Source organism: Nomascus leucogenys, chromosome 9 (genome assembly GCF_006542625.1).
Source record: "Nomascus leucogenys isolate Asia chromosome 9, Asia_NLE_v1, whole genome shotgun sequence".
NCBI lineage: Eukaryota > Metazoa > Chordata > Mammalia > Primates > Hylobatidae > Nomascus > Nomascus leucogenys.
In genome coordinates this window covers 30251736-30275210 of record NC_044389.1, presented here as the reverse complement: position 1 = coordinate 30275210, position 23475 = coordinate 30251736, and the positions used below count along the sequence as shown (strand labels likewise).

General features: G+C 39.5%; 1 protein-coding gene across 2 annotated transcripts in view; it reads left to right on the top strand.

The window, feature by feature from the left end:
• Positions 1–23475, top strand: part of RNF2 (ring finger protein 2) — a 59150-nt gene that overhangs the window by 12412 nt on the left and 23263 nt on the right. Inside the window, exon 1 of one of the 2 annotated variants that reach the window (XM_030818750.1) lies at positions 15799–15969. The exons of the other annotated variant lie outside the window; for it this stretch is intronic. The gene's annotated coding sequence lies outside the window, so the exon portion shown is untranslated. Of the gene's footprint in view, positions 1–15798; positions 15970–23475 lie in introns of those variants that run through there. 2 annotated transcript variants of the gene reach the window in all.

Sequence of the window (23475 nt, the reverse complement as noted above, 5' to 3'; positions counted from 1 at the left end):
CATGGTTTCGTATCCTTGGATTCAACAAACTGCAGGTGGAAAAACACTCTTGAGGGGAAAAAAAAAAAAAAATAAGAGTAAAACAGTTTTAAAATAATACAAATTTTTGGCCAGGTGAGGTAGCTCATGCCTATAATCCCCAGCACTTAGATGGATGGATCACTTGAGCCCAGATGTTTGAGACCAGGCTTGGCAACATGGTGAGACCCTGTCTCTACAAAAAAATACAAAAATTAGCCGGGCTTGGTGGTGCACACCTATAGTCTCAGCTACTCAGGAGGTTGAGGTGGGAGCATCACCGGAGCCTGGGAAGGTTGAGGTTGCCGTGAGCCTTGATTGCGCCTCTGCATTCCAGCTTTGGTGACACCGCAATACCCCATCTCAAATAATAATAGTAATACAAATTTTAAAGATGCAGTCTAGCAACTAGTTACATAGCATTTGTATTGTATTAGGTAGTATAAGTAATCCAGAGACGATTTAAAGAATGTGAGAGGATGTGTGTAGGTTATGCAAATACTACCCCATTTTATGTAAGGGATTTGAATATCGGTGGCTTTTGGTGTCTGTGGTGTACGGGGTATCTTCAGAACCCCATGGATACTCAGGGAGGACTGTACTCTGTAATTTTGTGTGCATGTGCTTTTGTATGTCTTTTTTTCTCCCAGAGGTGAGAGTTCCTTACTTTCATCAGATTCTGAAGGGGAATGTAGACCCAGAAAAGTTAAAAACCATGGACTTACAGGAATTTTGTTAAAAGTAGAGGTAGAGGGAAAACTGTAAAAAGTATTTGAAACAGTATCTGTTGTCTTGAATTAATGTTAGTTTTCCTTCCTCTTTATTGTTCAGTAATGTGGAATGAGTTTTGCTTTTGAGAGAATGGATTTTGCTACTTTAACTACTTAAGTTTTTCTTTATTGTGTTATGGTTTTCTCTTTTTAATATTGATTATTTGAAGAACTCACATTAAGATTATCAAAGTCTAGTTGCTTATAAGTAGCTTTGCCCTAATGGGCATTTCAGTGTATGTATTTTTATTGTTTGGAGCTCTTTGCAATATTTCCAGAGCAATAGATTTTTTTAGATATCACCTAAAACATGCTCATTTTATAGATAAAGAGATTTAGGTCTGTATATTGACTTGGCTAAAGTCATGTTGATTTCCAGTATATATGAAGTGTGCCATACTTTTGCTGCTTTTGTGAACCTAAATATTATGCTAATTTTAGATTTATCAGAGCTATAAAACTTCTACTAGTTTCTGGTTTTTTGTTCTAGCTTCCTCTCCCTGGTCCCTGGCTTTCTTTCAGCCTTTGAAACCTCTGGAACTACTTCTGCCAGGATTAAGCTTTTTTGTTGCAAGTTGCAGAAATCTGGAGACAAGGCCAGAAGAGAAGAGAGAGATTAAGTTAGTCTGCCTTTTGGAATTGTTTCAAGAACGAAAAATGAGAATAGAAGTCTCCTGAATCCCAGTCTGGATAAAAAAAAACTCCATAATAGTTTTTTTTTTCTTTTTCTGCAAAAGAAAATCTACCTATGTGACGGGGGACACAGGAAACACATTCTTTGCTTATCTGTTCTTGGCTATTTTTGCCTTAAAACTGCTAAAAATCTGTGCCTTATTGTAATATGGTAACAATAATAATGGGAGTTGAAATACTGAGGGAAAAAAGTACCAAGTCCATATCACCTTCTAGAACATAACTTTTACGTAGCTGTCCTTGTAGCGCAGATGCAAATTAGTGTTATCTCTAATTACATTACAAGTACTTCCACTCATTACATATGGTATTAATTGTTTAACGACTGGAAAAGTGTCCTGGTTGCAGCAGACATCTTCATGTTAATGGCATTATTGTTGTAGTAGCAGTAGTAATAATAATATGTTTGGTTGGGGGCTAAGAGCATGGCTTTCTCACTCAGACAGACCTGGGTTTGAGTCTTGCCTCTGACATTTACTATGAGACCATTAAGCATGTTAATAGCATTATTTTCCACAACTGGGATTACTTGGTCAAAGAATATGAAAATTATATTTTTATCTCTAGAAATGAATTCCTTAGCTGGTTTTTGAATGGGTTATTCCAGTTCCTGTTAGAAGAGTGTAGAGGTATTAGCCTTCAACTTTTCTCTCTCATATCTTTCTGAATCTGATTATTTTCTTAGGTCTCTACCTGACCACAGATTTAATTTGCCAACAGACTGTGGCCTTCCTAGAAAAGTAGAACTTGTTAGTATATTTCCAGTGACACAAGGGAATGTTACTGTGACTTCTTGCGTTGCCACTTGCTAAAGCTAACATTGGCACTTGATGAACATTTCTCTACCCAGGAAAGGATAACAATCTTGGAATATACCACTTTACAGAAGCTGCTGACTTATGCTGTGGCATATGAGGCCCTGGACTAAGAGTCAGTAGTTAGACTTCTCTTTTTGATTTGTCTTTAATTCAGATCTATGTAAATCTTTTAGCTTTGCTTTATGTCTTAGTTGTGTTTCACATATCCCTCACAAAGATACAGATAACTGATCTGTGTCATTAAGTCTACAGGTTTATTTACTGGGGCCAGTCATGTGTGGTGTCAGCATAGAGTGGCAGTCAACAGTCAGTAGTAACCTGGATACTGCCACCACATCCGTATACTCCCTTGTTTAGAGGTTCCTATTATCTGAGTAGGGATATGAACTGAAGTTTATGGTAGTTTCCCTTGCTCACTTAAGGACTCAAAATTTTTCTGTTCTGCTTTGGAAATTATTGACATTCTTTGTTTCTCTTGGTCTGAGGGCACTCGGAGAATTAAAGGTAGTCCTTTATAAGAATGTGATGAATTTGTAGTGTAGAGTTGGTATGTGTTCAGCAATGAGAGCCTGGGTTATGCCAAAGTCTGAGGTTTAGATGCCTAATGGGTCCCTAGATTTAAATAAATTGGATGAATCAGTAGACTGGAAACTCCTTTGGCAAGCAGAGGTTGAAACATCCTTAGAGAAGATGAAAAGATCTAGCCTGGCAGATGAGAACCAGGAGGAATGAGTACCAGTGTAAGGAATATGTCTTGTCAGAGGGACAGACAGTTAAGAATTGAGGAAACAGGCTGGGCAAGGTGGCCTACACCTGTAATCCCAGTGCTTTGGGAGGCTGAGGTGGGAGGATCACTTGAGGCCAGGAGTTCAATACCAGCCTGGGCAACATAGCAAGATCCCATCTTTATGAAAAGTTTAAAAAGTAGCCGAGCATGGTCATGAGTCTGTAGTCCTAGCTGCTTGGGAGGCTGACATGGGAGGATCGCTTAAGCCTAGGTGTTTGAGGTTACAGTGAGCCATGAATCACTGAGCCACTGCACTCCAGTCTAGGTGCCGGAGTGAGACCCTCTCTCTCTCTCGCTCTCTTTTTTTTTTTTTTTTTTTTTTTTTTTTTTTTTTTGAGATGGAGTCTCACTCTGTCGCCCAGGCTGGAGTGCAGTGGCGTGATCTCGGCTCACGGCAAGCTCTGCCTCCCGGGTTCACGCCATTCTCCTGCCTCAGCCTCCTGAGCAGCTGGGACTACAAGCACCCGCCACCACGCCCGGCAAATTTTTTGTATTTTTAGTAGAGACGGGGTTTCACTGTGTTAGCCAGGATGGTCTCAAGACCCTATCTCTTAAAAGGAAAAAAAAAAAAGGGAAACAGAAATGAAAGGTTCTGATCTCAGGCAACCAAACAAAAAACCACACAAGATCACAAAACTCCAAATGTGCAGCCTTTAGCACCAAGGCCAACAGTATAGAGGAAAACGATAGCTAGCTCATTGTTTCAAATACATATGCAATTATGGCAGGTGGATGTGGAGAAGTCTGGAACTAGCTATTCTCTTTAAGACAGGGTAGAAAAAAAACGGCAGGAATCCTTAGCTATGACTTGGGGGAAGCTAGATGTGTGAATTTTAATATGCAATATACCTCTTTTTGACTTAGAAGTTAAAAGATTAGAGGAAACAACTGGTTGCTGGCTGAAGTATTCAAGTTGAAAGAAATTGCTAAAGGTAGAGTATTTTCTTAGCTCAGGAGAGCAAGACTGTTTTTTTTTTTTTGAGACGGAGTCTCGCTCTGTCACCCAGACTGGAGTGCAGTGGCGCGATCTCGGCTCACTGCAAGCTCCGCCTCCCGGGTTCACGCCATTCTCCTGCCTCAGCCTCTCTGAGTAGCTGGGACTACAGGTGCCCGCCACCACGCCCGGCTAATTTTTTGTATTTTTAGTAGAGACGGGGTTTCACTGTGGTCTCGATCTCCTGACCTCGTGATCCGCCCGCCTCGGCCTCCCAAAGTGCTGGGATTACAAGCGTGAGCCACCGCGCCCGGCCAAGACTGTTTTTAGGCAGTGCACTGTCAGAAACATTTAATTTAGCATGCTTTGATCCACAGAATATTAGAGTTTAGAGAGCTCTGGATGCTACTTAACATAAAGGTTTAAATTTACAAATGAGGAAACTGGACCCTCAGCTATAAGTGATTAGCCCTGTGGTTCACCCAAGAATCTAGAAGCAGTGCTTCTTTACCATTCGAGTGTATTATTTGTATAATAGAAAATTTGTGCCTACTCCTGTTTCAGTAACCAGTATTCCTGTAATCAAGTTATCTCCACCTTGTGGCAGCAAATATTTTACAAGGCTGAGTACAAACACGGAAGAAAACTGCTAGGGAGAACTGTTAACTGCTTTTGAGGAAGAAAGAGGCAGGTAGCTTTGTAACAGTTGTGTTGCTTTTTCAAAGGCAGCTGTGGGGATAGTGTTCTCATTGCCATGTTCATATTTTGTAACCTTATTAAGGAATTTATATATTCTGTATACCTGAATCAGGCAATCATTTATTGTTGACAGTGTAGGAAGTTATAGTATATTAAGCTCATGTTTTACAGTTTTCAGATAGACACACATGCATATTATATATGCCTAAAATATATGTGTATATATTCACATATACACATATTTCTCTCTCTTTTCCCATCTTTGTCATGAATTAGAAGATAGTATGCTAACTTATCAGTGGAGAAGAGAGAACTAAACTAATGATGTTGGGAAACTTGCCCATTACATGGAATGGAGTAGCTGGATCCTAGCCTCTTTAAATTTAAAAAAAATTACAAGAACATATAGGTGGTTGTTTTTTATAATTTTAGAGTATGGCTTCCAAAGATGCCATAGAAGAAAAGTACACTAAAAATACATAAAAGATAAAAGTTGTGTACTGAAGAAGTCAAAGACAAAAGACAAACCAGCAAACTGGGGAAAAGTAACACTCGTGACAGGCAAAAGGTTAATTTCCTTAAAAGAAGGAGTTCTTACAAGTTAACTTAAAAAAAACCTAACAGAAATGGATATAAACAATTGGTAGGACCCCCCCCCAAAAAAAAAGGCCAATAAAGCTATGAAAAGATATTGTTTCACTCATGATTGAGGCTTGCCAATTAAAACAACAAAGACGTATCATTTCCCTCCCACTTATCAGATTGGGCAGGGTTTTTTTAAAAAATGTTGCTCTTCCCTAATTGGTAGAAATGTAAATTGGTACAATGATTTAGCAGTATTTGTCAGAATAAAAAAATTTACTTGCCTTTTGATCCGGTAATTCCACTTCTAGGAATTTGTCCTGGGTAACTTTTTGCCAAGGGTAACTTCTTATTGTTAAAGTTAGCAAAATATACACTAAACCAGTAACTGTAAATGAGTGAATTCTGAGCAATGTCTTTATTTGGGGAAGTACCATTTGGAAATGCCAGATGTTTCTTAGGTCACTGAAACAGTAATTTTTACGCAGAATATGTAGAATAGTGATTCTCAAAACTGGCTGCACATAAAAACCATTTGGCTGGCTTTTAAACTGGGGGTGGATGAGGGGTAAAGATACTGATTCAGTGAGTCTGAAATGCAACCTTGGTATCAGAATTGTTTAAAAGCCCTCCAGATGAAAGTTGATTCCTTATATACAGCCAGATTTGAGAACTACTTCTCTAGAGGAAGACTCTTTTCCTGTGAGTGCATTTAATTTTCTTTTGGCATAAGATAAGACTATTGAGCAAATAAACTGAAGTTTGCATTTTTTGTCACCTTCTTCCACTCTTACCATCTTCTGGTAATTAGGGTTCAACTGGTGTATAAGTTTCATATAGTTGCTATAACAAATTACCAAAGTGTAGTGATTTGAAACAACACAAACTTACTATTTTACAATTCTGGCAGTGAGAAGTCCAAAATGAGTCTTACGGGATTGAAATCAAGGTGTTGGAAGGTCTGTGACGTTTCTGGAATCTCTAGGGGAGAATTCATTTTCTTTCATTTTCTAACTTATGGAGGTTACCTGCATTCTAATTCGCAGCCCCTTCTTCCATCTTCAGGCCAGCTTCCCAGTGTCTTAGATTGCTCACTTGGACTACTACCCTGGCCTACTTCATCACAGCTTCTTTGACTCTGCTTCTCACATCACATCGCTTTGTCTGCCTCTTAAGGACCTTTGCAATTACATTGTGCCAAACCTGGATAATCCAGGATAATCTCCCCATCTTAAGAGCTGTAATTTAATCGTATTGGCAAAGTCCATTTTGCCATGTAAGGTTAACGTGCACAAATTCTGGGGATTAGGACGTGGACACCTTTGGGGACTTATTATTCACGCTGCCATAGAGACTTAATTCAGAAGGGCATTTAAAATTAACAAATGGAATATTTTAATCTGTCTTAAATTTATATCATACTCTAGCCCTAAATAAATTAGCTTCTATATAGTAAGTTATGATTAATGTTTATTACCTCAGGAACAATCTTCAATTTCTACTTTATTCTTAGAAATGTAGGTTGGATAGGATAGGGTAGCTAGTCTTATTGCACCAATAATAATAGCTATTGTTTATTCTTCATAGAATCCTACTGAATAGGTACTTTATTTCAACACTGGCAGGATTTCATACTCTGATTTTTTTGGTAATGCTTTGGATAGTCTAGATGGTCCCCAATTTACAGTGGTTCGACTTAGGATTTTTCAACTTTACAGTGGTACAAAAGCAGTATGCATTCAGCATGCTCCTTGACTTGTGATGGGGCTGCATCTGGATAACCCATCTTAAATTGAAAACATTGAAAGTTGAAAACACTTTAAGCTTATATTTTCAACTTACTATGGTTTCACTTTAGACTTAAGATATTTTCAATTTTTGATAGGTTTATTGAGATGTAACCCCATGTAGGTCAACGAGCATCTTTATTGTTATCTTAACAATATTTTGTCTTCAAATCCATGAACATGGGATGTCTTTCCATTTATGTCTGTAATGCCTTTCAGAATGTTTTGTGATTTTCAGTATACAAGTCTTTTGCCTCCTTGGCTAAGTTTATTCCTAAGTATTATTATTTTATGTTATTGTATATGGAATTTTTTAAAATTTCCTTTTCAGGTTGTTCATTGTTAGTGTATATGAATGAAATTGATTGTTTTGTTTTTTTCTTGCAACTTTGCTGAATTCATTTATTCAGCTTTTTACAGTTTTGTGTGTATGTGTGGAGTCTTTAGGGCTTTCTGCATATAAGATCATGTTAAGAGATGAAACCAGCTGGACTTCTGGGTCGGGTGGGGACTTGGAGAACTTGCTAAAGGATTGTAAAATGCACCAATCAGCACTCTGTAAAAACGCACCAATCAGCCCTCTTTGTCTAGCTAAAGGATTGTAAACATACCAATCAGCCCTGTGTGTCTAGCTGAAGGATTGTAAATGCACCAATCAGCACTCTAAAAATGCACCAATCAGTGCTCTGTGTCTAGCTAAAGGATTGTAAATGCACCAGTCAGCACTCTGAAAAAATGGACCAATCAGCAGTCTGTAAAATGGACCAATCAGCTCTCTGTAAAATGGACCAATCAGCAGGATGTGGGCAGGGCCAAATAAGGGACTAAAAGCTGGCCACCAAGCCAGCAGCTGCAACCTGCTCAGGTCCACTTCCATGCTGTGGAAGCTTTGTTGTTTTGCTCCTCACAATAAATCTTGCTGCTGCTCACTCATTGGGTCGGCACTACTACCTTTATGAGTTGTAACACTCACCGTCAGGGCCTGCGGCTTCATTCCTGAAGTCAGCGAGACCATGAACCCATCAGGAGGGCCAAACAACTCCAGACGCGCCACCTTTAATAGCTGTAACACTCACTGCGAAGATCCACAGCTTCACTCCTGAAGTCAGCGAGACCACTAACTCACCGGAAGGAGGAAACTCCTAGACACTTCTGAAGGAACAAACTCTGGACACACCATCTTTAAGAGCTTTAACAAAACTCATCGTGAAGTTCCGCGGCTTCATTCTTGAAGTCAGCGAGAGCAAGAAACCACTGGAAGGAATAAACTCTGGACACAGTGCCATCTACAAAAATATTATTTTACTTCCTTTACAATTTGGATGCCTTTTATTTCTGTTTCCTTTTTTTTTCCCTACTTGCTCTGGCTAGAACTTCCACTAGTATGTTGAATAGAAGTGATAAAAATACTACTTTCTGCTTTACTGTCTTTTTTTTTTTAGTATCAACATCTACACAGCCACAAGCTTAGGGGTCTTTCCTTCCTTTCTCATTTCCTATATCCCACGTATTGTTATTTTTGAGCTCTGCCTTTTCTAATTTATTCTTATTAACAGCTCTACTGTAGGCCTTTCTCATCTCTTCTTCAGATTATTACACAGATTAGGATCCTTAATTTTCTCAGATCCATCCTTTACTGTTGCCAAAGGTGATCTCTTTGTCATTGCACTGTGGATCTTTCTTGACACCTTTGTATTGCATACTAGGCGTCGCTGATCTAGTTCACATTTAAATTCTTCAGCCTCGCCCTGTGCTGAGGCTGTACTCCCTACCTTCTTTTCCACTCATTTAATAGTGAACTACTTGGAGTTTCCCAGACATGCCATGCTGAGTGTACCTTTCCTTATGTTGGTCTTTCAGGACTGCTTTCTTTCCTTGCTTGGTTAACTTTCACTTCACCTTAAACTCTTCCTCCAAGAATGAGTCTCTTTCTCCAGGAAACATTTTCTGATTTCTGCTCTCCCATTTGACTGCTTATTTATGCTTTCTTAGCATTTATCAAATCATATTGGAAACATGTTCAAGGATTGTCCGCCTCAGTAGCCAATACATTGTTAGAGGTTCTCATTTTCTATCGCATGATAGCTCAATAAATGTTTCCTAAATTGTTGAACTCAACTGGTTTTCATTATGGATCTGTTAGCTTCTAATATGGGTAGGCAAAGGGACAGAAAGAAAATAAGGCTGCTGCTGTTACAATTAGTGTTGACTCATATTAGACCTTGATAGGTGTATCTTGAAACCTTAAAAGCAGATTAAATTGGGCTATTAAAGTATCTATGTCTGTGGTGGGGGCAGGGGTAGTAGTAGTGTTAGAGGAGATGAGATAGTGATGGCTGATGGGAGAAATGTGGTAGGAAGCACAGATCACACTAAATTATCTAGATCTACATTTTAAGGGAAGCTTTAAAAATCTTGAAAACATTTCTTTTCCTTGTAACACAACTTAGTTATAGAGAGTCTAGAAATGTTGAGTTTATTACTAGTATTCAAAAACTTAAGACCCGATAATGGAGATTTGGCAAATTACCTTTAAGTGCTTCCTATTGTATGTTCCATATTGTGGAAAAGATACAATGAAATTAGGAATTGGTATTGCCTCTTTAAATAAAGAAGCTATTAGGTTACCAAGAGTAATTTAGATGAGTATTCCAGATGTTTAGTACAGTGACAAGCTTTTCAATAAAGAACACTTTGTGTCTTTAGAAGCTTACAGAAATTAGTGTCTGTCTTACAGCTGTAGTTTTAGATTGAACTGCGGAAAGTGGTTTTTATGAGGTGATAGTTACCGCAGGCAGTGTTATGATGGCAGTTGGATTGCTTACTCAGAATTTATTATTGCTCCCTGGTTTGCCTAGTCTTGAGTAAATTTCTAAAATCTTAATACCTGTATCCTGTAAGCAAGCATTGCTTTAATTAAGGAAGAAATTATTTGCTCATTTACATGTTGTGTAATATAACATAAAAGGAAAAGAAAAATGCCAAAGATTGAGAGAGTTAATTTGATGTGACCTTTATTTTACTGTGTTCAGAAGGGACAGTAACTATGAGGGAAAAAGATACCTCATTAAAAGAGAGAGAAGGCATCTTAGTTTTTCTTTGTTTCATAGTGCATAGGGAAGTGTATGTCAAACAAATGAAAAAAAATGCTTTGTAGGGAAATGGGATAATGTAAGTAATTTAAAAGTATACTTTTTTTTTTTTTATGAGACGGAGTCTTGCCCTCGCCCTGGCTGGAGTGCAGTGATGCAATCTCGGCTCTCGGCAACCTCTGCCTCCCGGGTTCAAGCGATTCTCCTACCTCAGCCTCTTAAGTAGCTGGGACTACAGGCGCCTGCCACCACACCCAGCTAATTTTTGTATATTTAGTACAGACGGGGTTTCACCGTGTTGGCCAGGATGGTCTTGAGCTCTTGACCTCATGATTCGCCCGCCTTGGCCTCCCAAAGTGCTGGGATTACAGGCATGAACCACAGCGCCCGGCCTTTTTTGTTTTTTGGTTTTTTTTTGGAGATGGAGTCTTGCCCTGTTCCCCACGCTGGAGTGCAGTGGTGCGATGTCGGCTCACTGCAACCTCTGCCTCCCAGGTTCAAGCGATTCTCCTGCCTCAGCCTCCTGTAAAGTGGTTACATTTTCTGAAATGTATTTCACATTTGTTTAAAAACAAATTAAGGAGGCCGGGCGCAGTGGCTCACGCTTGTAATCCCAGCACTTTGGGAGGCCGAGGCGGGCGGATCACGAGGTCAGGAAATCGAGACCACGGTGAAACCCCGTCTCTACTAAAAATACAAAAAATTAGCCGGGCGTGGTGGCGGGCGCCTGTAGTCCCAGCTACTCAGAGAGGCTGAGGCAGGAGAATGGCGGGAACCCGGGAGGCGGAGCTTGCAGTGAGCCGAGATTGCGCCACTGCACTCCAGCCTGGGTGACAGAGCGAGACTCTGTCTCAAAAAAAAAAAAATAACAAAAACAAATTAAGGAAACAGCATATATGCAGGATAAAGACTTAAATGTTGCCTGTGGGTAGTTGGTTATATTCATTGGCGGGTTGTAGTCACTCTTACCTTTGGTCAGTGTGGTAGGCTGAAAAATGTCCCCCAAAAGATATGTACATTCCAGCCTCTGGAACCTGTAAATGTTAATTTACTTCGAAAAAGCGTCTTTTTATGTGTAATTAAGTTAATGGTATTGAGATGAGCTTGTCCTGGATTATCCAGGTAGGCCTTAAATGTTACCATATGTAACTTTATAAGAGAAGGGGCAGAGAGAGATTACAGCCACAGAAGAGCATGAAGCAGTGTGACCACAGAGGCAGATTGGAGTGATATGGCTACAAGCCAAGGCATACTGGCATTTGCCCCAACCTGAAAGAGGTAAGGAACAGATTCTCCCCTAGGGCCTCTGGAAGCCAAGTACAATCTTGCCAGTACTTTGATTTTGGCCCAGTGACACTGAATTAGGACTTCTGGCCTTCAGAACCATGAGAGAATAAATTACTGTTGTTATAAGCCTTCAAATGTATGATAATGTTACAGTAGCCATAGAAAACTGATATAGCAGTCGTTCAAAATGTAAATGGACATTTCTGAGTAACTCAGTTTACCTAAACTCTTTCTCCTTTTGGGGAGTATAATTTATAGCTCACTCATATTAAACTATAGCTTTATTTCAGATACTCTCTATAGACCAGAAAATTTTTACAATTAAAGCAACTGGTAAACATTTATAGGTGCAGAACTCTTGACAGTTTTGCTCAAAATGTTATATTTAAAGTTCCTTTTTTGAGAAAAATGTTTCATCCAATCTGGAAGCTCCCTTATTGCTACCTTTTCCCTCATAACTACTCTGGTAAGAGTACAATTCAGGCTCCTAAAATTTTACAACACAGTGTAAGCTCTTTTGCCTGTTAATCTGCTATTTATTATGAATTCCTCTTTCACCTATACTGTTGAAAATATACATTTGGCTGGGTGAGTGGCTCATGCCTGTAATCCCAGCACTTTGCAAGGCCAAGGCTGGCAGGTTGCTTAAGCCCAGGAGTTCGAAACCAGTCTGGGCAACATGGTGAAACCCCATCTCTACAAAAAATACACACAAAAAACAACTTGGCATGGTGGTGCATGCCTGTAGTCTCAGCTACTTGGGAGGCTGAGACGGGAGGATCACCTGAGCCCAGGAGGTCAAGGCTGTGGTGAGCCATGATTGCAGCACTGCACTTCAGCCAGGGTGATAAGAGTGAGACCCTGTCTTAAAAAAAAAAAAAAAAGAAATAAAGAAAATACACATTTGAGGCTATTTATCTAAGAGTTGAGCTATGAGTTCACGGTGATCCAGTGCATGCTAGGGTCTCATTTGAGACTTCAGTTTATTGAGAGTCTGACCAAAGAGTAAAGGCCATGTAGATTCTGTATACTTAGCCCTATATTCTTAATCATCAGACAGCAGTGTGCCTAGTCTATAATATCTTAATCCTTTCAAAGATTGGGTATGTGTTTGGAGCTAGGGAGGAGGGTAATCCAAGAAACATTTTATAAATAATTTGCTAATTTCTGATGAAATTTAAGCCAGAAATGTCTCTGTTCAGTATGTTTCTTTTTCCCTTAAGCTTCCAGGAACCGAATATTTAGCCACATCCAGATTACTAACAGTTGACAACTAATAAAGAAATCTGCCCTTTCTGGCAAATTTTGTTCGTTATAGAATAAGCCTTAAATGAGTAGTCTTGAATCAGCCATTGATTTTCTACTTATGAGGCACATTAACCAAAGATTTTAGTACTTTCAGTATTTTCTTCTCTAAAATAACTTATCCTTTTGACAGAGTATTAATGTAAAATTCTCAGTAAGTTGGGGGTAGCTAAATAATTTTCTCCCTAGTCTTTTACATGTTAGGGGACTAGGAAATAAAAATGCTTTTTCAAATTGAAATAATAGAGAAGATGATATCACCTGTTTTATGACTGTCATGTATGGAATGTGCCAGGTACTTCATATGAATATCTCATTCAGTTTTGCTAGTGAACCTGAAAATTTTTATCAGTTTGCAGATTAAAAAAAAAAGCCTTAAGAGGTTGAGAAATTTGCCTATGAATCCACAGCTAGTGACTGCTAGAGCAAGGATGCAAATCCAAGCTGATCCACTTCCAAAGATCATTTACTGTGCTTTCTGACTGTCTCATTTGTTGTTTTATAACATAAAGGGATCCCTAAAATAGTTCTCTGCCTTTACTCTGGGGGAATTTATGGTTTAATGGATCCGTTTTTCCTTGAATGGTCTTGGGAACAAATGTATGGCCCAGTCAGAGGATTATTTGAGAGCCTTGGGATCTCAAAGACTTGAATGGGAACCTCAATTAGTATTATCCTCAATTTTTTTCACATGAACCTTACTCTTTGCTACATCTAAATTCTGTAGACTGCAGTATTTTTTTTTTTTTTTTTTTTGAGACCGAGTCTTGCTCTGTCGCCCAGGCTGGAGTGCAGTGGCAGGATCTCACCTTACTGCAAGCTCCGCCTCCTGGGTTCACACCATTCTCCTGCTTCAGCCTCCCGAGTAGCTGGGATTACAGGCGCCCGCCACCTCGCCGGCTAATTTTTTTATTTTTGGTAGAGACCGGGTTTCACCATGTTAGCCAGGATGGTCTTGATCTCCTGACCTCGTGATCCACCCGCCTCAGCCTCCCAAAGTGCTTGGGATTACAGGCATGAGCCACTGCGCCCGGCCAGACTGCAGTATTTTCATTCCCTCAACTAACTTAAGGATTGTATCTTAGGAGTGGGATAGAAATGGTGTTTTAGGGAACCTCTGCATAAGTATACTTTGTTTGCCAAGTAATACAAAGTGAGTATTTGTGTGGAAATAATGTTATGATTACTGGCAGGTAGGTCCTTAGAATAGTCTTCAGAATATTAACCTGTAATGTAATTGAATTAGTATACAAATACAGATTTTCCAATAGTTCAAACACATTACTTAATTTTTTTTTTTTTTTGAGATAGTCTCACTCTGTCACCAGGCTGGAGTGCAGTGGGCTGGAGTGCAATGGCGTGATCTTGGCCCACTGCAACCTCTGCCTCCCGGGTTCAAGTGATTCTCCTGCCTCACCCTCTCAAGTAGCTGGGACTACAAGTGTGCACCACCACGCCCAGCTAATTTTTTTATTTTTAGTAGAGAGCGTTTCACCATGTTGGTCAGGATGATCTGGATCTCTTGACCTCGTGATCCGCCTGCCTCAGCCTCTCAAAGTGCTAAGATTACAGGCATGAGCCACCGTGCCTGGCCAGGTGGTTTTAATGGAAAAATGTAGAATGAAAATTTTAGTTTCTAGTTGGGGATTTAAAATTTTAGTTTCTAGTAGACATACAATTTCTGGAGCAGGGACAGAGTAATTATTACAGCAATAACTGCACCAGTTCTCCTCTGCCCTGGTTCTTTCCCAGGACAATGTGATGAGAGCAGGATATTCGTTTGATATGTGAGGAACCAGAAAATATTAATCTGGAAACTTGTATATATGTTGTTCAACCTCCGCTCCTGAGAGAGGGAGATAGACCTTTGCTTCGTAATATAAATCTTAATCCTTAGAGCAGAAGGTGGAGGAGGAACCTAGGGTCTTAATCTTTGGAATATAAATCAATGTTTGGGGTGAGGAGGGAGATTAGAGTAGTTTCAGCATTTACAGCCCCTGGAATGTCTCCATAGTCTGAGGTTTCATCTTCCTTGAAATGTAAACACATAGCACCAGAGAGGTGAGTCTCTTACTATTGTTATATTTAAATTTCCAGTTTTGTCCTTTGAAGGATAGACTTCTTTGCTAAGAAATAACCTGACCATGCAGAAATGTAGAAAATATTTTCTCTTCATATAGAAAATTAACTGTTAAATCTTTTCTCTTACCCTTTCCCATGTTTTGGCTTGGGGTTTTTTTTGTGCCAAAGTTCTTTATTTGAAGGAATGGTACAAATGAAAGAATTTAAGTGGGTATTTTGGTACGACTTACAGAACAGGATAACCAAACATGCATGCCTTGCCCTGGTTACCAGGGAAGTCACCCCCATTGGCTATGGGGAAGTGAGCCTAAGGATTCGCTCATCATTGTTAACCAAAAAGTGACTTAAGGCAGGTCTCTGTCATTAGAGGTTTATTTAACCAAAGTTGAGGATGTACCCTGGAAAAAAAAAGTCACAGGAGCATCTGTGACCTGTGCTTTTTCCAAAGGGGGTTGGGGGAACTTGATTATTTAAAGGAGAAGGAGCAAGCAGGAGGAATAAAGGAGGGAGGGTAGGCAGTGAGGCACATGGTTACATTCTTAAGAGGCTCTGGTTAGCTTCAGTAAATCTATATTTTACGTATGAAAAGAGGGAGTAGAGGAAAAAGTCAGTTATGCATTCATCTCAGGGTAGGCCAAGGGATGATTTCTGGTTTTTATTCTTCTACCTGTGAAGATAAGCTGGTAATTGACATTGTTAAGGTGAGCTTCAACAGAACTCAGTTTCCGGGCTAGTTTATAGGGAAGATACGTATCCTGAAAGATTTAGATTAAGATGAGGGAAGCCATCTTGGGAGATATGTGGCCCTCTATTGTTGTGGGAACGTGGCTTATGGATGAGGCTACGTATGTCTTGATTGTGAAATTACAGCTATCTGTTTGGGAACAAAGGGGAAGCAGTATTGCCTTACTTAGTTCCTAAGCTTAACTTTCCCTTTGGCATTGTGAGTTTAGAGTCCCGAGATTCTATTTTCTTTTCACATCATTACTGTCTTCCAGGATGTACTTATCAAAGAGTTACTCTGCCATGCTAGATTCAGACGCACCTCCCCGCCAGTCTTGGACAAGTTGAACATGGTCACCCAGTTCTTTGATAGATTTCACCTGCTCATTCAGGTAATGCATCTCAATGAAGTCACACAGTGTGTGTGGTTTTGTCAATGGCCAGTTCATGCATTTTCAGTAGTGACTGATTCATGCTTTTTTCCAAGTATAATGCATGCTCCATTGTCTTCAGCCTGCCCTCCCATTCATTATGGTCTGGTTTCTTGATATCCTGAAGGAATATTAGGCCTCTCTGTTGGTTGTGCAGCTCTGTCACTTTCTCATTATATTTTCTCTCCTCATGACATTGGTGAAGAAATGTCATGGCAAAGCCATATCATTGTGGACAAAGTAGTAAGACATGAATAGGTAGATATGGAGACAAAGCTTGAGATTAATCTGGCAGTTGATGGTCCTGGTGGTAGGGGTTGCTCTCATCATGGGAGGCGGCTAAGAGGTAGCACTGAAGTGGTGGCAAGAGCCTTGGGACTGCTAGAGGGTGCTGTGAGGAGGTAGCAGGGGGCTGACTCTGAGCTGCTGGCTAGGGTGGGGGTTCCAAGCACAGTTGAAGCAATAAACCAAGGTGACTGTGAAGAATATCTGGACTCCCATGTTGAGGGGTTTTTGGTTTTTTTTTTTAGGCATGAAAATGTGAAATGTTAAGGTTGCCTAATTTGAACTCCTCTTTTTATTTATTCATCAGCATTGATGAGTTCTTAAGCAAATATTTATTGAATGACTACTATATGCCAGGTACAGTGCAAGGTATTGGGGATATTGTGGTAAATAAGAGATAACTGCTCTTAAAAATCTTAGAGGCTATAAAAGTGCTATGGTTAAGAAAAGAGAGAACATGAGATAAAGAATTACAAGGTTAGAATTTCTTTAGAATGCATGAGGGAGCTAGCTATGGGAAAATCTTGGGGGGAAGAAATCATTCCTTTCCAAGCAGAAGGACAAGCTAGTGAAAGCACTCTAAAATGAGAATGATCTTTGCAAGACTGATGAAGAGAAAGATGGCAGGTGTGGCTAAAACATACTGCACAGCTCGTGCCTGTAATCCCAGCACTTTGGGAGGCTGAGGCGGGCGGATCATGAGGTCAGGAGATCGAGACCATCCTGGCTAACACAGTGAAACCCCATCTCTACTAAAAATACAAAAAATCAGGCGGGCATAGTGGCACGCGCCTGTAGTCCCAGCTACTTGGGAATCTGAGGCAGGAGAATCGCTTGAACCCATGAGACGGAAGTTGAAGTGAGCCGAGATTGTGCCACTGCACTCCAGCCTGAGCGACAGAGTGAGACTCTGTCTCAGAAAAACAAACAGAAAAACATAGTGAACAGAACTCAGAATGACATGTATTTAGGTTGTTTAGATTTCTTTTTTAATTGCTTACATAGGATGAAATTACACATTTTGCTCTACAACTTGCTTTTTTTTGACTTAATGTGTGTTGTGTACATATATTGAGTTCTGTGTCAGTGTTTATAGCTACGTAGTATTCTGTACTGTGGACATTTCCTAATTAGCCATTTTTCTATTGACATAAGACTTTTATGGGTTTTTTGCTACTACAAATAATGCTGTGATGACCATCCTTATACATATGCTTATTCTATCCCTGTATGAGAATTTTTGCTAGGTAAATTTCTTTTTATTTTTAATTTTTAAAAATTTTTTTGCTGGGTAAATTTATTGAGAGTTATTACAGTGTCAAAACTTAGGAGCCATTTGACAGATACAGGCTGCTTTGAGAGGTGAGGATTCAGCTAAGACAGTAGAGTGAGTGTTATTTTTTTATTCCGCCAAAGAGCAGAGATACTTAGCAATTTTTAGAGAGTATTCCGGTCTGTTCTTTTAGTGTATTCTGTTTCATTGGCATCTGTTTTTTAGATACTATCTTTTGATTTACAGCAGTTAATTTTATGAGTTTTTTAAAAGGATACATAAATGTGATAGTTTTATAGTTTGAGTTACCTGTGTATGTTAAAATGCATATTATACTGTGGTTCTAAGGGCTGATGTGTCTACTGTTACTTATAAGGAATGCAGATAAGATAATTACATCAGCCAGTATATTTTTATTGTATGTCGATCAAAGATAATAAAAGGGAAGTGCATCTACTTCTGTAATCTGTTTCTTCTCACAACATTTCTGACACTAAACATGTGGTTTTTTGCTACACTAACAATTCTCCAACTCTTCAGTCACCAACTGGGTGTCCAACAATTGATTCAGTTTAGTGGTTACGCTACTCAGAGTGAGTGCCAGACCCCACACATTAAGGGATCAGTCCCACAAGAGACTGCCTCCACTTCAGATGCCATTAAGCCCACGTCTCATGTACTTCTGACCAATTGGCTATAAGCTGCGGATTTCCACAGTCCCCTTCTCAGGTTTGATAATTTGCTAGAATGGCTCACAGAACTCAGAAAAGCATTTTACTTAATTTATCAGTTTATTATAAAGGACATTATAAAAGATACAGCATATTAAGAGGTAGAGAGAGTGAGGTCCATTGGGGTTCCAACCATAGGAGCTCCTGTCCTATGGAGTTAGAGTGTATCACCCTTCTGGCACCCTGACCTTCCACGAATTCCATCATTTAAGAATTTAATGGAGATTCCATTACATGGACATGACTGGTTAAATCATTGGCCATTGGTAATTAGCTGGATCTCCAAACTCTTTTCCCTCCTTAGTGGTAGGGGTAGGATGGGACTGTAGGAGTAGGATGGGACTGAATGTTCTGACCCTCTAGTCTTGTGGTTGGTTCTCCTGGAAACCAGTCCCTGTCCTAAATCTATCTAGGGGCCCACCTAGAGTAACCATATTAGCATAAACTCAGGTATGGTTGAAAGGGGCTTACTATGAATAAGAAAAGTGGCTCGTCTCACCCTTATGACTCAGGGATTCCAAAGGTTTTAGATGATTTGTGCCAGGAACCAAAGACTAAGACCAAATACAAGAAAAAAAAAAGACCAGATACAGTCTGCCTTCCTGTATCAGTGGTTTCAACCAACTACAGATTGAAAATATTAGGGAAAAAAAATGGTATGGTTGCATTTGAACATGTACAGATTTTTTTTCTCGTGTCATTATTCTCTAAACAATACCATATAACAATTATTTACATAGCGTTTACATTGTATTGAGTATTGTAAGTAATCTAGAGATGATTTAAAGCACACAGGAGGGTATGTGTAAGTTATATGCAAATGCTGTATCTTTTTATATAAGGGACTTGAGTATCCATTGATTTTGGTATCGGGGGTGGGGGCGGTCAGAGGGTGTCCTGGAACCAATCCCCCTTGGATACTGAGGGATGACTATATATATTCCTTAGTGTGTGTGTGTGTGTGTGTGTGTGTGTGTGTGTGTGTGTGTGTGTGTGTATTTATTTATTTTTGAGATGGAGCCTTGCTTTGTTGCCCAGGCTGGAGTGAGTGGCGTGATCTCAGCTCACTGCAACCTCCACCTTCCGGGTTCAAGCCATTCTCCTGCCCTAGCCTCCCTAGGTAGCTGGATTACAGGCACCCATCACCACGCCTGGCTAATTTTTTTATTTTTAGTAGAGACAGGTTTTCGCCGTGTTGGCCAGGCTGGTTTCGAACTCCTGACCTCAGGTGATCCGCCCACCTCGGCCTCCTAAAGTGCTAGGATTACAGACATGAGCCACTGTATTGTGTATTTCTTACAGCATAGAGATTCTGTAATGGCCCCATATAGCTTGGTTCAACCATTTTCCATTTCAAGAAATACATTCCTTATGCTAAATCCTGTAATTATGCCTTAACTGCCAAATTGTTCTGTTCCCAAGAACTTTGCCAATGGTTTGACAATTCCTGTTTCTGCACACGCTTTTAAACACTAGTGTTCTCGCATTGCTGTGTAACTCCCTGAGACCGGATAATTTATAGAGAAAAGAGGTTTAATTGGCTCAAGGTTCTGCAAGGCTGTACAGGAAGCATGGCTGGGGAGGCCTCAGGAAACTTACATTCATGGTGGAAGGTGAAGGGTGAGCAGGCAGGTCCTACATGTCTGGAGCAGGAGGAAGAGAGAGCAAGGGGAGATACTAGATACTTTTAAACAATCAGCTCTTGTAAGAACTCATTATCACGAGAACAGCAAGGGGTCCACTCCCATGATCCAGTCACCTCCCACCAGGCCCCTCCTCCAACACTGGGGATCATAATTCGACAGGAGATTTGGGCGAGGCCACAAATCTTAAACCATATCAATTAAATATTAGTCATCTTAATCTTTGTGAATATCACAGACAAAAAATAGAGCCTATATAGAACGCATTGTTTTGATTTGCAGTTTACTGATTATTAGTGAAGTTTAGCACAATTTTAATTTTATTGGTTATGTATTCTGTTAATTACTCGTCATTTTGCTTATATTGAGTTGTCTTTTAAATTGATTTGATGTAGTACTCAGTATATATTATCGTTATTGGCCTTTGTTAATTTACATATGTTGCACATTTTTTCTTCCTAGCTATTGCTTATCTTTTAAATTTGCTCGTGGTGTCTTTAGTTGATTTTGTATGCAGGATTTAAAATTTTGTGAGGTGAAATATGAACCTTTCAGTCTTCTGGGTATTGTATCTTGCTTTTAGGCTGCCCTTCTTTTCTTCTAGATCTTTTATGGGTTTTTTTATTTTTTTATTTTTTTTTTTTTGAGACAGAGTCTCATTCTGTTGCCCAGGCTGCAGTGCAGTGGCACGATCTTGGCTCACTGCAACTTCCGTCTCCTGGCTTCAAGTGATTCTCCTGCCTCAGACTCCCAAGTAGCTGGGACTACAGGCGCGTGCCACCATGCCCGGCTAATTTTTTTTATTTTTAGTAGAGACGGGATTTCACCGTGTTAGCCAGGATGTTCTCGATCTCCTGACCTTGTGATCCACCTGCCTCGGCCTCCCAAAGTGCTGGGATTACAGGGGTGAGCCACTGTGCCCGGCCTTATTTTATGTTTTTTTTTATGTTAATCCTTCCAGAATTTTAAAATTCATTTATTTGTTTAGGTATCTGATTTATTTGAAAAGAGTTTAAATTTTTTTTTGTCATCTCTCTGATTTTAAAATACCCTAAATTCACATATCTGTTTTTGAGCCCTTTGTTTTGTTATATTGATCTGTTTTTCTTTTTCTTGAGATCATAGTGTTGCTTTCTATGAAGCTTTAATGTTTGTTTTAAGGTAAACTCTCTCCTGTTTTTCTTTAAAAATACTCTGGGCGTTTTTTTGCATCCTCCAGGTAAACCTTAGAATCATTTTGTCTGCTGGTATTTTGATTGGGATTGCATTGCATTGGATTTATATACATATGTGTACATTAATCCAGTTCAGATCCTCTTTAATGTACTTCAGTTAAGTTGTAGAGTTTTGTCTTTTCAATATTTTGTGAAATTATTTTAAGGATTTTATAAACTTTTGTTGCTATCGTGAATGGGATCTTTTAACAAATTTATTTCTGAACGGTAATTCCTAGTTTATAGGAAAACTATAGTCTTTTTGGCATTTTTAATCTTCATTCCACCATGTTACTGCTTTTTATTAGTTCTAATAGTTTTGCATTTGATTTTATAGTTAGCTATCATTATTTGCGCTGATACTTTGATCACTTCCTTTTCCCATGTTCCTCTCCCCATCCTCCTCCCCCTTCCCTCCTACTTCTCTCCCTCCCTCTCTTTTTCCTACCATAGCATGAGGTAGGACTTTCAGTAGAGTGTTGGGTAGTCTCATTTTGCTCCTGACTTTTTTTAACAGGAATGTGTCAAAAGTTTTAACATTGATTGTTTTGGGACTTCCGGTAGATTTTCATGAGGTTAAGAATGTTTCTATTTATTTCTAACTTATTAAGACTTTTATTAGAAATAGTTTATTTATTGGTACAGAGTTGAAGATAACGTTCTCTAACTTAGTTTTTTAAATCTCATATCCGTACATATGTGTGGTTTTTTAATTGTTAGGAATTAACTTTTTTTTTTTTTTTTTTTTTTTGGCTAGAAATTTAGCTATAATATTAGCTGTACCTGACAACTAAATTGTACTTTCATGAGCAAATCTGTTCTGTTTTGTTCTTTTTTGGGGGGCTGTTGTCATTTGATTTCACCTTTATTGTGATTATTTTCCCCTTTTACTTTGTTTAGGTTCATTTTCCAATTTCTAATGCCTGATTCGCTGTGTTTTTTTTTTCAGTCACTATTGTTTTATTATTTTAAAATTACAGGTTATAAATATTTCTAAGGGACATTTCTCTCACTACATATACCATACATTGTGATAAGGTAGTATTTTCGTTTTATTCATTTATAAAGGACAAGTAAGGGGCCGGGTGCGATGGCTCACGCCTGTAATCCCAGCATTTTGGGAGGCCAAGACCGGCGGATCACCTGAGGTCTGAGGTTCGAGACTAGCCCGGCCAACATGGGTGAAACCCTGTTTCTACTAAAAATACAGAAATTAGCCAGGTGTAGTGGCGCGTGCCTGTAGTCCCAGCTGCTTGGGAGGCTGAGGCTGGAGAATCACTTGAACCTGGGAGGCAGAGGTTGCAGTGAGCCGAAATTTTGTCACTGCATCCCAGCCTGGGCGACAGAGTGAGACTCCGTCATAAATCAGTCAGTCATGTAGTTTCAAGTTTGATTTCCTCTTTAACCCATTCTAACATATCTTTTGCCCCCAAATTAATCTTACTTGATTCTTATGAAGATTACCATCTTGGCTTCTCTTTAGCTCTGTAACCTCTTCTTGTGAATGTTCCCCTTTATTTACTAGCCACACTGACCTGCTTTCTTTCCTTCTTTAATATGTCTATTTTGAAAGTTATTCCTTGGTTTCCCTATCTTGCATGGCTCCTCTTCTCCCCCTTGATTGAAGATCCCTGGTTTAAGTCATAAAATATCAGCATTAGTAAGCAGTAATTCTTTCTGAGTGATGTACTTACTGATCTTTCATATGAATATGAAGGTGGCCCGGCGCAGTGGCTCATGCCTGTAATCCCAGCACTTTGGGAGGTCAAGGCAGGTGGATCACCTGAGGTCAGGAGTTTGAGACCAGCCTAGCCAACATGGTGAAACCTCGTCTCTACTAAAACACAAAAATTTGCCAGGCATGGTGGTGTGTGCCTGTAATCCCAGCTACTTGGGAGGCTGAGGCAGGAGAATCGCTTGAACCCGAGAGGCAGAGGTTGCAGTCCCTAAAAGATCATTCTGAATATCTTATTGATATTTTCCCTTTGATTATTGAAGCTGCCAGCTTTCACAGTCTACTATGACTAGATCTTTTCTTTTTTTTTTTCGGATTTATTTTGTTTCTGCCTATGCAGCTAAAGTTATCTCATTCAGACTAATGCTTACTTTTCATTTATACATTCTCTCCACAAATTTGAGCACCTACTTTGTATAGAAGCATTTCTGGTGTTTCAGATATTTTTTTATTCAGAAGTATAATTAATGAGCTGTAACTGGAAATTGGGCCTGTGAAACAACATTTTTGGGAGGCTATTGTTCTAGACTAGCCTCTTGCGCTGGACCCCACCAGACCAGAACAAACCAGAATGGAGTCACTTATG